The 11,739-nt window shown below is 47.8% G+C and overlaps 1 long non-coding RNA gene across 1 annotated transcript; it reads right to left on the bottom strand.

Annotated features, from left to right (window-relative positions):
• Positions 1–4,664: 4,664 nt before the first annotated feature.
• LOC109491233 lies at positions 4,665–11,422 on the bottom strand. Its single transcript, XR_002144577.1, has 3 exons — positions 11,370–11,422; positions 5,636–5,795; positions 4,665–4,933 (listed from the first exon to the last, which is right to left on the bottom strand). It is a non-coding gene; the product is annotated as an uncharacterized LOC109491233 (long non-coding RNA).
• Between the last annotated feature and the right edge of the window lie 317 nt (positions 11,423–11,739).

The raw sequence follows: 11,739 nt of genomic DNA, 5'->3' as shown, positions 1-11,739 counted from the left end.
CCAGGAAGAGATGTGTTGTCAGAAACAAAAGTAATTGGCCTTCCTCTGTGACTGTCTAATGGGATCTTGCATAAATGTGTATTAGCGTATCCAAATTAGTGTCATTTTTTAAGCAGCAGAAGTTTAGAAACCGAACCAAAGGCATTCTATTACTTCCTTTGTTTTGTAAAAGTGAAACTGAACAGAATGGCTGAAGATAATATAGCCAGTTTGCATGTGTTGTAATTACATTTTGTTTGGCCCATCTCAAGAATAATGAGATTCTAGGAGCATTCCGTTAGAATCTTGACAAAGCCTCTAATGTATGAAATATATACACATATCCTCTGCCTTGTCTTCTGTCACTCCGATGCACACCAATATATGATATAAAATCATAAGTCTGATTTTAAAAAATACACATGCTAGAAATTATATCCCAGTGACCTCTCCCACCTCATCACTTTCTGAGACTATAAGACAATGTTGCCTAAACATTTCTGTTGCCGAAACCGGTTTTGACTTTTTAAAATAAACGCAGCCAGGACCTGCCTCAGGATTTTTTTTCCATAGTAAAATTGACAAATCTTTGCCCTAAGAGGGATGGTTTGATGTTCAGAAACAATTGGGAGTCTTTCAGGGCCAAATTTGAAGATTAAGGTGGTTTATCAGGGGTTTATCAGGTTGGAAAATACAATTTTTAATTAAAAGCAGACTATCCTAATTAAGTATTGAGATTTTTACTTACGTGATTTACAAACTTTTAACGAATGGCCAGTATCTGTAGATATCAGAGCACTGTGTTCTTTCAGGGAGATGGGAATTCTAGTGACGTTGAACGGGAGAAATCTTTCAGTCTAGCAATTACTTACCATGCAGTTCTTTGAAATCATAAAAATCATATTGTCAAGCTGAGTTGAAATTTAGACACCCCAAAGAGTTTTTCAGAATTCTTGGAGAGTTGGAGGGGTCAGAGCTCTCCATCTACATGGAGCTCTAGCTCCGGCTTCTCTTCCCTGCAATCCGTCTTCTGTTTGGTAGCAAGCGTGATCTTTTAAAATGGTGTGTTAGTGTTATTCCCACTTTGAAATATTCATTGGTTCCCCCAAGTCTAAAAGCTTATACCTGATGGCTTTCTGAACTTGAGTGTTCAGTAGGGCCATTTTCCCAAGCGTTTCCAGTCTTCCATTTCTCCCCGTCATCGGTAGGAGGAAGATGGCTTCATGTGGACCCAGCACCGCCACCCTGCCCTCCTCCCTTCCAGCTGTGACTCTGTCCTGGTCAACCCTTTCTCTGTTGACATCCCCAGGTCTCTGTGAAGGGCTCTCAGGGCTCGCTTCACTCCCCATTGCTGAGGGATTTCTTTTTCCCCACAAATGACATCTGTCTCTCATCTCTTGCCTTCAGTCTCCTTCTCCCACTGAAAGTGCCCATCTCTTTGAGAGGAAAGGGCCACTGGAGTGGGACCAGGCCCTTAGTGAGAAAATTTTGCCACTTTCCCTTAAGGCCTCTTCCCCTCCATGGCACCAGGTACTCTGGGAGAGGTGGGGATGGATGCAAATATGAACCTTATACTGGATCCTGACCTTCTCTGCCTTTTGTCACTTGAGATCAGTCACATGCTTCCACCCATTCTTCCAGGATCATTCTTGGCTTGGTGATTTCCACTCAGTGGCTGTCTGTTCCTGTGTCATCTGCCAGTTCCACCCCTGACTCACCCCACCCCCAGGGTCCATCAGTCATGTTAGTGAGTGTTGATCCCCAATTGTGGACAAGATTTGGGTCCTTTCTCATGGGGCTCCTTAGCTCCCTTACAAAGCGGAGTCTGTGACTACATAACTATTCAATTGTCTCTAAATATTCTGTAGCAATTGAGGAAGCATTGACTGGAATGTACAGCAGATTTCAGGTGTGGGTGGTGGGTATCACTTCTACTCAGCCATGATATTATTGGCAGGTAAGACGCTTTGTGTCCTGCTCTTTCCGCTCCGCTCATGTAAGATGCTTTATGTCCTGACTCCTGTCTGCCTCTCCAGGCCCCTCCCTTTCCATCCTCCTTGAGCTACCTGCCAAACTGAACTACCTGCATTTCTCGAGTAGATCATGCACCTGCTCTTGTTCATCCATCCAGAACAACATCTGAGCACCTACTGTGTTCTGAGCTCCAGAGACAGAACGTGACCGATACTGGTTCCGGAGGTAGGACAGAGGAGCTTACATTCCAGTAGGGAGGCACAGAAATAAACCATGACACACACAAGAAACTACCAGGTAGTGACAGATACTATGAAGACAATACAGCACATTTCCTGGTGGGCTCTTTACAATGGGGACCAGAGAAAGCCTCTGTGAGGAAATGATATTTAATCTGAAATTGGAAGGACTTCAGCTCACCAGAGCACCTCTTGAACCAGGAGAAGGAGTTTGTATTTTATTCTAAACATAGGGGAAGCCGCTGGAAGTTTTTAAACAGGGTGGTGGTGTGGTCTGGTTTAACTGCTGGATGGTGGGTTTAGAGGGCCTGAGTGGATGCAGGAAGACGGGTGCATCAGTCTGCTCCGGCGGCGATGATGAGATACACACACTGAGGGGCTTAAACAACAGAATGTATATCTCACAGTTCTGGAGGCTGGAAGTCCAAGACCAAGGTGCCTGCAGGGGTGGTTTCTCCTGAGGCTTCTCCCTGCCTTGGAGATGGCCACCTTCTTCCTGAGTCTTCACACGGTCTTTCCTATTCCCTGGTGTCTCTTTGTGTGTCTTAATCTCTTCCTGTGAAGACACCAGTCAGATTGGATTAGGGGCCCCATAAATGGCCTCATTTAACTTCATCACTTAATTAAGGCTTTATCTCTAAATGTAGTTACATTCTGATGTATGGGGGGGTAGAGTTCCAATATATGAGTTGAGGCATGGGGGCAGGGGACACAGTTCAGCCCTGCACAAGTTAGGAGGCCATTGCAGAGTCCAGAGAAGAAAGGACAGGGCTTCTGCTAGGAGGTAGCATGAAGAAGGAACTAGATGGATTTGGGACATATTTTGGAGTAAAAGTCAGCAGAACTCAGTGAGTAGATGTGGACAGTGAGGTAAAGAAAGGATCAAGGGTGACTGCTGGGTTTTAGCTTGAGCCACTGGGTGGACAGTGGTGCCCTTTGTTGAGAAGCGGGCTTTGTGCAGTGTCTCCCCATCGTGGGATTTCCCCCTGGGGTGCCCCCACACCCACTCAGACATCCCCCCTTCCTCCTCATTTGGGCCAACTCCTGTTCCTTCTGCAAAACTTCAGCTCAAGAGTTACCTCCTCCGAGAACTCCTATGACTCCTTGTCCCACCCAGAGACATAGTGGGCGAGGGTCGCTCCTCCACACCCCCAGCCCTCGGCGGTGATGCCTGTGCCGCTGCTCCATGGAATGTTTGTCGAAATGAGATGAAGCTACTTGTGAGGTTTTAGTGGTGTCCGTGATAGCTCCCACCTGCCTCTCGGCAATGGCAAATTTTGACATTTGGAGACTTTTTTCCCCTTACATCTTTCAAAATGGCCATGACTGTGCTTTTCAAGGTGCTGGTGACATGCGTTTAAAGTATGCTTATTGGGGGCGCCTCAGTGGCTCAGGTCCTGATCTCTGGGTGCTGGGATCGAGCCCCACATCGGACCCCTGCTCAGCGGGGAGCCTGCTTCTCCCTCTGCCTGCCCCTCCCCCACACACATGCTCTTGCTCTCTCTCAAATTAATAAATAAAATCTTAAATAAATAAAGCATGCTTACTGAAGACCCGAGCAACACCGAGGGGGTTGGGATGCATAGAATGCACTGCGGTTACTGCCATGCCTTCCAGGGCTTCTCGGGCCCTCGTGTTGGCTCTATTGATCCAGTGGGATTTTCTACCACCATTTCCTCAGCCTGAGTGAGATTTCGCAAGCACGTTACTCTGATTTGTTTTCCCAGGTACCTGGGGTACAAACTAAGAAATGCTCACAGGATTCCTTGCCGAACAGTGCCTCTCTCAACTTCCCTGGAACGATGATTTGGGAGGATGCTAAGGGCTCGCACGGTGAGGCAGATGGCACAGAGCCTTCCTTTGGCCTCCATGGCTTTTGTGCGTGGACCGTCTTGATCCGTGCACCACCGTAGAGATCTAGCGGCGCTCAGGTCGCCCTGGCGAGTCTGGGAGAGCAAGACTTCCCACCAGACAGTCCGCCCCCAGGTCCCAGAGAGCTGATCAGGAGCTGTCAAAAGCGCCCTTGCTGTACTAGGAGATGGCAGAAGCCCCTATAGGTGGGCCTCTGTCCTTTGTGCTCGCTCTTCCCCCTCCCCTGCCTCCCCTTCCCCTGCCTCTCACCTCCTTGCCTTTCCTTACCTCACTACCTCTCATCAGTCCTTGGGGGGGTAAAAATGGAGGAAATCATTGCTTTACATATATTATACATCATAGACATATATGTCGTGTGTACGTATGTGCGAAGTGTGATGCAAAGCTTCGTACTTATAGTGTTTCATTCCAGAATGGAAATATTTTATAGTTCTCCCTCGAAAGCCTTTCCCCCCCCTTAATATGTTTTTAATTTACCTGTGAGTCTTTCTTATTTATTTTTCTTTCTAAGAATCAAGCCCTTCCCCCACCCCTATCCCCATCCCACATTCCTGCTCCAGTTGAGCAAGAAGAGGGGGCAGGGAGAGATGACATGTCCTGCGGTGGGCAGAGGTGAGGGGGGAAGGGTCAGGGAAGCCCTGGTCCCTGAGGGGGGGCTTCCTCTTCACTTTTGCACTTCTCCCAGCTAGAGCCTTGGACCAAAAGCTTTCTTTAAAACAGGAGCTTGCATTTTTCTCCACAAATATAGAAAGATCTTTCCCATTAGGTCCTTTGCTGTCACCCAGAGTCTCATTTTTCAGGGGCCGCTTGAGTTGCCAGCTCAGGGCTCGGTGCCAGGGGAGCCTTCCCGGAGCCACATTGTCTTGTCACTGCAAATGAACCAGAAAATTCTCTGAAGCGACAGGACCCGGCAGATAGAGGCTTGATTTCTTTTGTGTGCACATGTGTATTATGCATAAGAAATCATTATCTTTCCTGAGATGGGGGTCATTTTCTTCCCTCTTTTTACTACAGACTTGTAAATTTAATTATTTGGTCACTGCTGCTTTAATTAAAAAGTCTTCCTTATCTTTAGAGGTTTCCCTTTTAAATTCCTAGAGATTAGGATTATCCACAGCATGTCAGCTCTTTTTATGTCCACCTACTATACGGTTTCTATAATGATATAAAAATGAATTACCGAGATACTAGAAGCTAATCATATTCTGCATTTCTCCCCTAATAATCCCAGATTACATTAATCATAAATGTCAGCAGCGTCTCTAGATGACTTCTTGACTTTTGACAAAAAGCCTTCATCTTGGCCCTTTAAATTCCAAGGTCAAGGGGAATGTAACATTCAGAATAATTATCAGCATTATTTTACCTTGACATTTCATCCCTGCTTCCAGTTTAACATTCCACCCAGGCAATGAAGACGAATGTCATCTTTCGATTCACTGGAGGGAATTGCCCCAATTAAACCTGACTTAAAGGCTATTGGAAATGCTGTATTAATTTGCTGTTCTTCTTTAAAATAGAAAATATTTCATGAAGGAGAAGAATTTTCATTAAAAGCATGAAGGATTTACCATGACATGAACGAGCAGTTTTTGAATTGACTTTCTTCTCCCCAGGCTGGAATAATGTAATCACTGTGCTCCTCGGCCAGGCCAGTCTCCCTGGCAGCGGGCATTCCGTCGGGAAGGGCCTCCTTCTCCCCCTCTCAGCTCAAAGGTCATCGTTAGAGTTCTGTCACATCAAAAACGATTAGAAGTATCTTTTAGAAATCCTGGCCTTTCCGTGTAGCAGGACCTCCTGCCTTACAACCTCTTGATGGCACTCCCTCCCTCACACCCCCCTCCTCCCCCACTTAAAAAAAAAAAGTCAGACCAAGGTTATTGGGGCATGTTCTAAAAAAGCCTCTGATCCTGCATTTGCTGCTTAAGGTGGGGGTGGTCAGCGACTTTCCAGAACATAAGTGCGGCGAACACAGAGACCTTATCTGACTGCCTCAGTGCCGGACCTCCAGCCTGACACAGAGGCAGGTGAGCATTTTTAATGTGAATGACGGGAGACCACAAGACACAGGGAATGAGATGGCGAGCTCTGGATCCGACAGACGGGGACTGGATCCCCGCTGTGCTGTCGACTGGCCGTGGGTCCCTGGCAAGCTGCACCCCAGGCCTCAGTGTCTTCATCTATAAAATGGAAATAGCAGTACCACTTTCACGGGGTTGTTTGCAAAGATGAAGCGAGATCATGCTTGTCACGTGCCTAGCTCCTGGCCTGGAAAACACTCACTCTCAAGGCTAAGACCCTGCCCTTCCCCCTCAATGCTTGTCTTCTCTGGATTGCATGGAGAACCAAACCGCCTGGTTCCCCGTTGTTTGGGGGCCTCTGCTAAATTATAGGCATTCACTTCCTGAGCTTCAGTCGTGAGGCTGTAGAATTCTCTCTCTAGAATTCTACGGCAAAATGTCGAATCCAGCCCTGCTCCCCAGAATAGAGTTCCTGGTGCTGCACCAGTCCTAGCTTCCCGCCTGCGGCACGTTTGAATCTTGGATGCTTCTCTGTGTGGATGGCGGCCCCGGACCTGGCTCACCTACCTGTCACCTTCAGCTACAGGGCAGCTTCACCTCCCCCGCTGACCTTGGCTGTGTCGCCTGGATTTCGCCTGTGTGACTCGCCCCATTCCCCGCCTCCTGCGACTCACGTCCTGACATGGGACATGTCCGCCCTCCTGCGGTCTGGTCTGGATCCTGGTTTCAAGCTCTTGCATTTGTCCCTGCAAGTCTTCTTCACCTACACAAAGTTGATTTTGCCTTGTATTTCAGTTTGTCCTAATGTCCTGTTCCTCCCAGCAATGGACACTTCTTCCCCGATGCTACTTTCTCAAACAAACACTTTGAAATATTTCAGGGGCACCCGGGTGGCTCTGTCAGTTAAGCATCCAACTCTTGATTTCAGCTCAGGTCATGATCTCAGGGTCATGAGATCGAGCCCCGAGTCAGGCTCTGTACTGGGCGTGGAACCTGCTTGGGATTCTCTCTCTCCCTCTCCCTCTGCCCATCCCACCCCCCCACCTGCTCACACTCACTCACTCTCTCTCTGAAAAAATAAAATAAATCTTGAAATATTTCAGATATGCAAAAAAACACTGAGAAGAAAATAATACCTCCCATCGACATTTAGCAAACGTAAACTTGAACTGTATTTGAACTGACTGGTGCTGATACAGTCAGATCCCCTTTCCAGATCCCTAATAGGTACCATTTCCTTCTTTTTCTCCCTCCTTGGAGGGAAGCACTAGGCTGAAGTTGGTCATTTTTCTCCCATACATGTTTTTCTACTTTTGCTAAGCATTTATATGCCCATAGCCACATGGCTTTGTATTTCAAAATTAGTGTATCATTTAAAATTTTACGTATTATGCTGGCTATACCTGTGATGGGTTGAATTTTGTCCCCCTAAATTCATATGTTGAAGTCCTAACCCTCAGTTCCTCACCATGTGACCTTCTTTGAGAAGAGGGCCATTGTTGGTGTAATTAGTTGTCACAAGGCTGTCATACTGGAGCAGGGTGAGTCCCCAGGACTGGTGTCCTTATAAAAAGAATGCCATGGGAAGAGACAGAAACACGTTAAGAGGGAAAATGATGTGAAGACATAGGGGGAATATCTGCAGGAAGCCAAGGGACGCCTGAGGTACCAGGGGCTGGGAGAGGCCTGGAACAAATTCTCCCTCACAGCCTTCCCAAGGAAACAGCTCTGCTGACACCTTGATCTTGGACTTCCAGTCTCCGGAGCTCTGAGCTAGTACATTTCTGTCACTGAAGCCCCCCAGCCTGCAGGACTTTGTTAGGGCAGCCCTAGCAGATCCAATAGGATCCTTCTGCAAAGTCAGCTTTCTTTGCCCCACAAACATGCTCTCTCCATTTGGCCATGTTGGAGATAGCAGCCCACCACCTCTATTTTATTTATTTTTATTTATTTTTAAGATTTTATTTATTTATTTGCCAGAGAGAGAGAGAGAGAGCACAAGCAGGGGGAGCAGCAGAGGGAGAGGGAGAAGCAGACTCCCCATGAGCAGGGAGCTTGACATGGGGCTCGGTCCCAGGAGCCCGGGATTATGACCTGAGCCGAAGGCAGATGCTTAACTGACTGAGCCACCCAGGCGCCCACCGCCACCCCTATTTTAAACATAAAGTGTAGGTTTTGAGGGTTGGTTTGTTTTGTAAGGAACATAGTCCAGTGACACCTGCGGCTCTCATTAATTCTTTCGTTCAATAAAAATGTACCGAGTACCAACTATGCGCCAAGCCCTGAGGAGAGCACGGGGAGGGCTAGTGAGGGGGGAAGTCCCTCTAGGAATGAAGGCAAGGGACCCGGGCTTTGAACATGTGCCGACAGGGTAAGGCCAGGGACAGTGTGTGCGGTGGCGTGAGTGTCTAGGCTGGCGGCTTCCAGGGAGAGGGTGGGACTGTCGAAGAACCATGTTCTGCCACTGCTGGGATGCCTGTTCCCCTACGTCAGTGCACCCACACTTCATCAGCCATAAGAATGCCCTGGAAGGCTTGTGAAAATACAAATTTCAGGATCCTGCTGCAACGTTTCTCATTCAGCAGATCTGTCTTAATGGAAATCATCAGGAGGGATATGGATCAAATCGGATGCAAGAAAGTGTTAAATGGATTTAAGAACGTCCTATCAAACTTGCATTTCTAACAAGTTCTAAGGTGATGCTGTGGGTCCAGGGAATACACTTGGAGAACATTGGTCTATCGATGTGAGGACTCGTGCTTTCTTTATGTGGTTTATGTATATGTTTTTTAGTGCATTCGTTTTCACACAAAATTTGTGTCCTCTCCTGACTTGTAAAAATTTTGCCCGAATTTGTTGTTTTGGGGTGGGTTTTTTTAAGTTTTTGGTGGGATTCCAGAAACTTCAGTGCCCCTGGGCCAGCGTTTTTTGGGAGTTTCTTAGTTTCCTATTCCCATAGCATGTGGGGCGGATAGGTTCAGAGCCCACCCCTGTACCTGCAAAAGCTTGGGCTTGTCTTCGGTGACCTGTCCCCCTCCCCATCGAGGGCCCTGACAAACGGCAAGCTTTCTTAAGCTTCCTCACTGCGTCTCTGAGCCTACATAGAGCTTTTGTCAGCCCCTGTTATGGACTCAGTTGTGTTGCCCAAAACTCACATGTTGAAACCCTGACTCCCAGCCACCCCCCCACAATACCACTGAGTATGTTTGGAGATAAGGCCTCAAAGAGGCAGTAGAGATTAAATGCGGTCTTAAGAGTGGGACCCTAATCCAATAAGAGTGGTGTCCTCATAAGAAGAGATACCAGGGATGCACGCACACGGAGGAAAGGCCACGTGACGACACGGGAGAGTGGCTTCAGGGGACACCAGATCTGCCAGTATCTTGATCTCCGACTCTCAGCCTCCAGAACTACGAGAAAATAAACTCCCCACAAGCCACCCAGGCAGTGGTATTCTGGACACATGAATACAGCCCTTCAAAAGGCAGCGGTGGCCCCTCACTCAGGACGTGATCCTGTCCTCACCCCCCGCACCTTCTGTGGACAGAGGCTCTACCCCTTACCTCGTGGGCACTGGAACCCCCGGGGGCTGCATCTCCTCAGCCCCTACTCACTCCACAGGCTCTGCTTTCCTTCGTCCCAGGCTCCCGACGGCTTCCCAACTTTCCCTCTACATTTTTAGATGTTCTATTTTATCCACCATTTGGGCGGCGTCGTCACTGGAGGAATCCAGGCGACACCGGGTTCATCTTCTATGCCGCCGAAGCTTGAGAGGACCTTCTTAAATCCTTGTAACACTCTCTGGCATCCGATTTGATCCATATCCCTCCTGATGATTTCCATAAGACACTATCATCACCCTCAGGTGACAGATTGAAAACTGAAGGTTGGAGCCTTTGAGTGATTTTCCCAATGTCGCATCGCTAATTAATAATGGAACTTGTCCCCGGACCTCCCACAGGTGTGTCCTCTCCACTCTGGAACTTACGACGGCCAAAGTGGAACTGTTGCATTTTTTTTTTTTTTACAAGGCTTAACAGTCATATTCTAGTTCTACAGAATATAGCTTTATATATATATTTTTAAAAAAGCCATAGACTATAACTGAAAATCCTCCAAACTTCGGGAAACATTGCTAACATTTCTCCAAGTAAAGCTGTGAGAAGCTGTCAGGAGCATTCGCATTTGACTGTTTCTCTGTGGTTCTAAAAGCATCTTTCGAGAATCTGAGAAAACCTTCTCTCCACACCATCCCTGCCATCCATCCTAAGAGACAGATTTTCATCTCTGTTTATGCCTGAGATTTAGCAGACATTTTCTTTATTTTCTTCTAAGTAGATGCTAGTGCCAGCACCCAAAGGATTTTCCTCTTTAGGGTATAATCTTGGAAGGCTTTAAAGTTGCGATATATAGCATAGAGTGAGGAATACGGAAGTATAAGTTATCTGTTGGGATATGGATTCGGGGCACTCAGCTTAGAAATAGATTTTAGGGTGATCTTGCTCTGACAACCATCGGCTTGGGTATAAAGTAGGTCCTTTCTGGAGAGGAGCTTCCCCACCTTGACACAGCATTCTCTCCTGACCTCACGCTGAGTTAGCTCACTGTTTGCTGCTCTGAAGTCTGTAACTAGAATCTTTTGTTCTGTTTTCATCCCTCACTCTGAGCCTGGGTCAAACACCTTGCGTGTTGTCTTTCTGCTCATGGAATCTAGAAGGATCCTCTGGTTTCATTTAGGCTTCTCTTAGCTCCCACCCTGGGTTCTTCCCATTTCCATTCACCTCCCACCTGGTCTGAATCTCATGCGCGCTCCTTGCCCACACTCCTCTCTCACTGCCCTTTCCTGAAACTCGTTTCCTGGCTGGTGCCAAGAGAGTAGCAGTGGATTTGCTCCTGGTTCCTGTGACTGCTCAATTTTTTCTCTCCACGCCTGCTGCCTGAGGGCCGGTAGGGAGGTCTATGGCCTGGTTCTTGCAAGGCACTGAGCCTCCCCACGCGTCCTGTATGCACTCAAGTTATAGGTCTCATTCTCCTGCTGCCTACGCTCACGTAAGTCTGTTCTGATTTCCTTACCAGCCTTTCCGAGTCCGTCAAGAGGAATTGCCAGGCTGGTAAGCAACATGACTCCAAGTCAAAGGTTCTCTTTGATCACGATATGTATTTAAAAAGACTGGAGTGTTCTTTGGACCCACATGCATTATGGTGCTGCTTCTTTGTCAAGCAGTCAGGGCGTCAAAGTAACCCTGTCCAGCAGATGTCAATGCTCAGGGACCTGACAGCTCACCTGTTCTCCTTGGTCCCAGGACGATCACATTCCAGGAGCACCCGCCGTCTGTGTCCTCAGGCACCCGCTCTGCTGTAGACAATTGTGGAAAAGAAAGTGCGTGTCTTTGAAGCAGTGTCTCCTTGCTCTGTTTTCTCCTCTATTAAATGTGAGAAAACAGGGAGTGGGTCAGAGCCCACGTGGTCTTGTCAGCACAAAAGGCGTTTCTCAACAAAATTGTCCTGGAAGCATCATGCTGACAGGAAGTCACGGGGACGTTGTCAATGTTCCCTGGAGATGCGGCCTCTTCTTGGGGGAAGAAACGGCACTGTTTCCACCTGCCGCAGTGCTCCCGTCATTCCCCCCGGCGCCCCTCCGTTGCTTGCGGGAG

This window comes from Ailuropoda melanoleuca, chromosome 5 (genome assembly GCF_002007445.2).
Source record: "Ailuropoda melanoleuca isolate Jingjing chromosome 5, ASM200744v2, whole genome shotgun sequence".
NCBI classification, from domain to species: Eukaryota; Metazoa; Chordata; class Mammalia; order Carnivora; family Ursidae; genus Ailuropoda; species Ailuropoda melanoleuca.
Note: the sequence above shows the minus strand (reverse complement) of the source record. Positions and strands in the feature narration are given on the sequence as shown.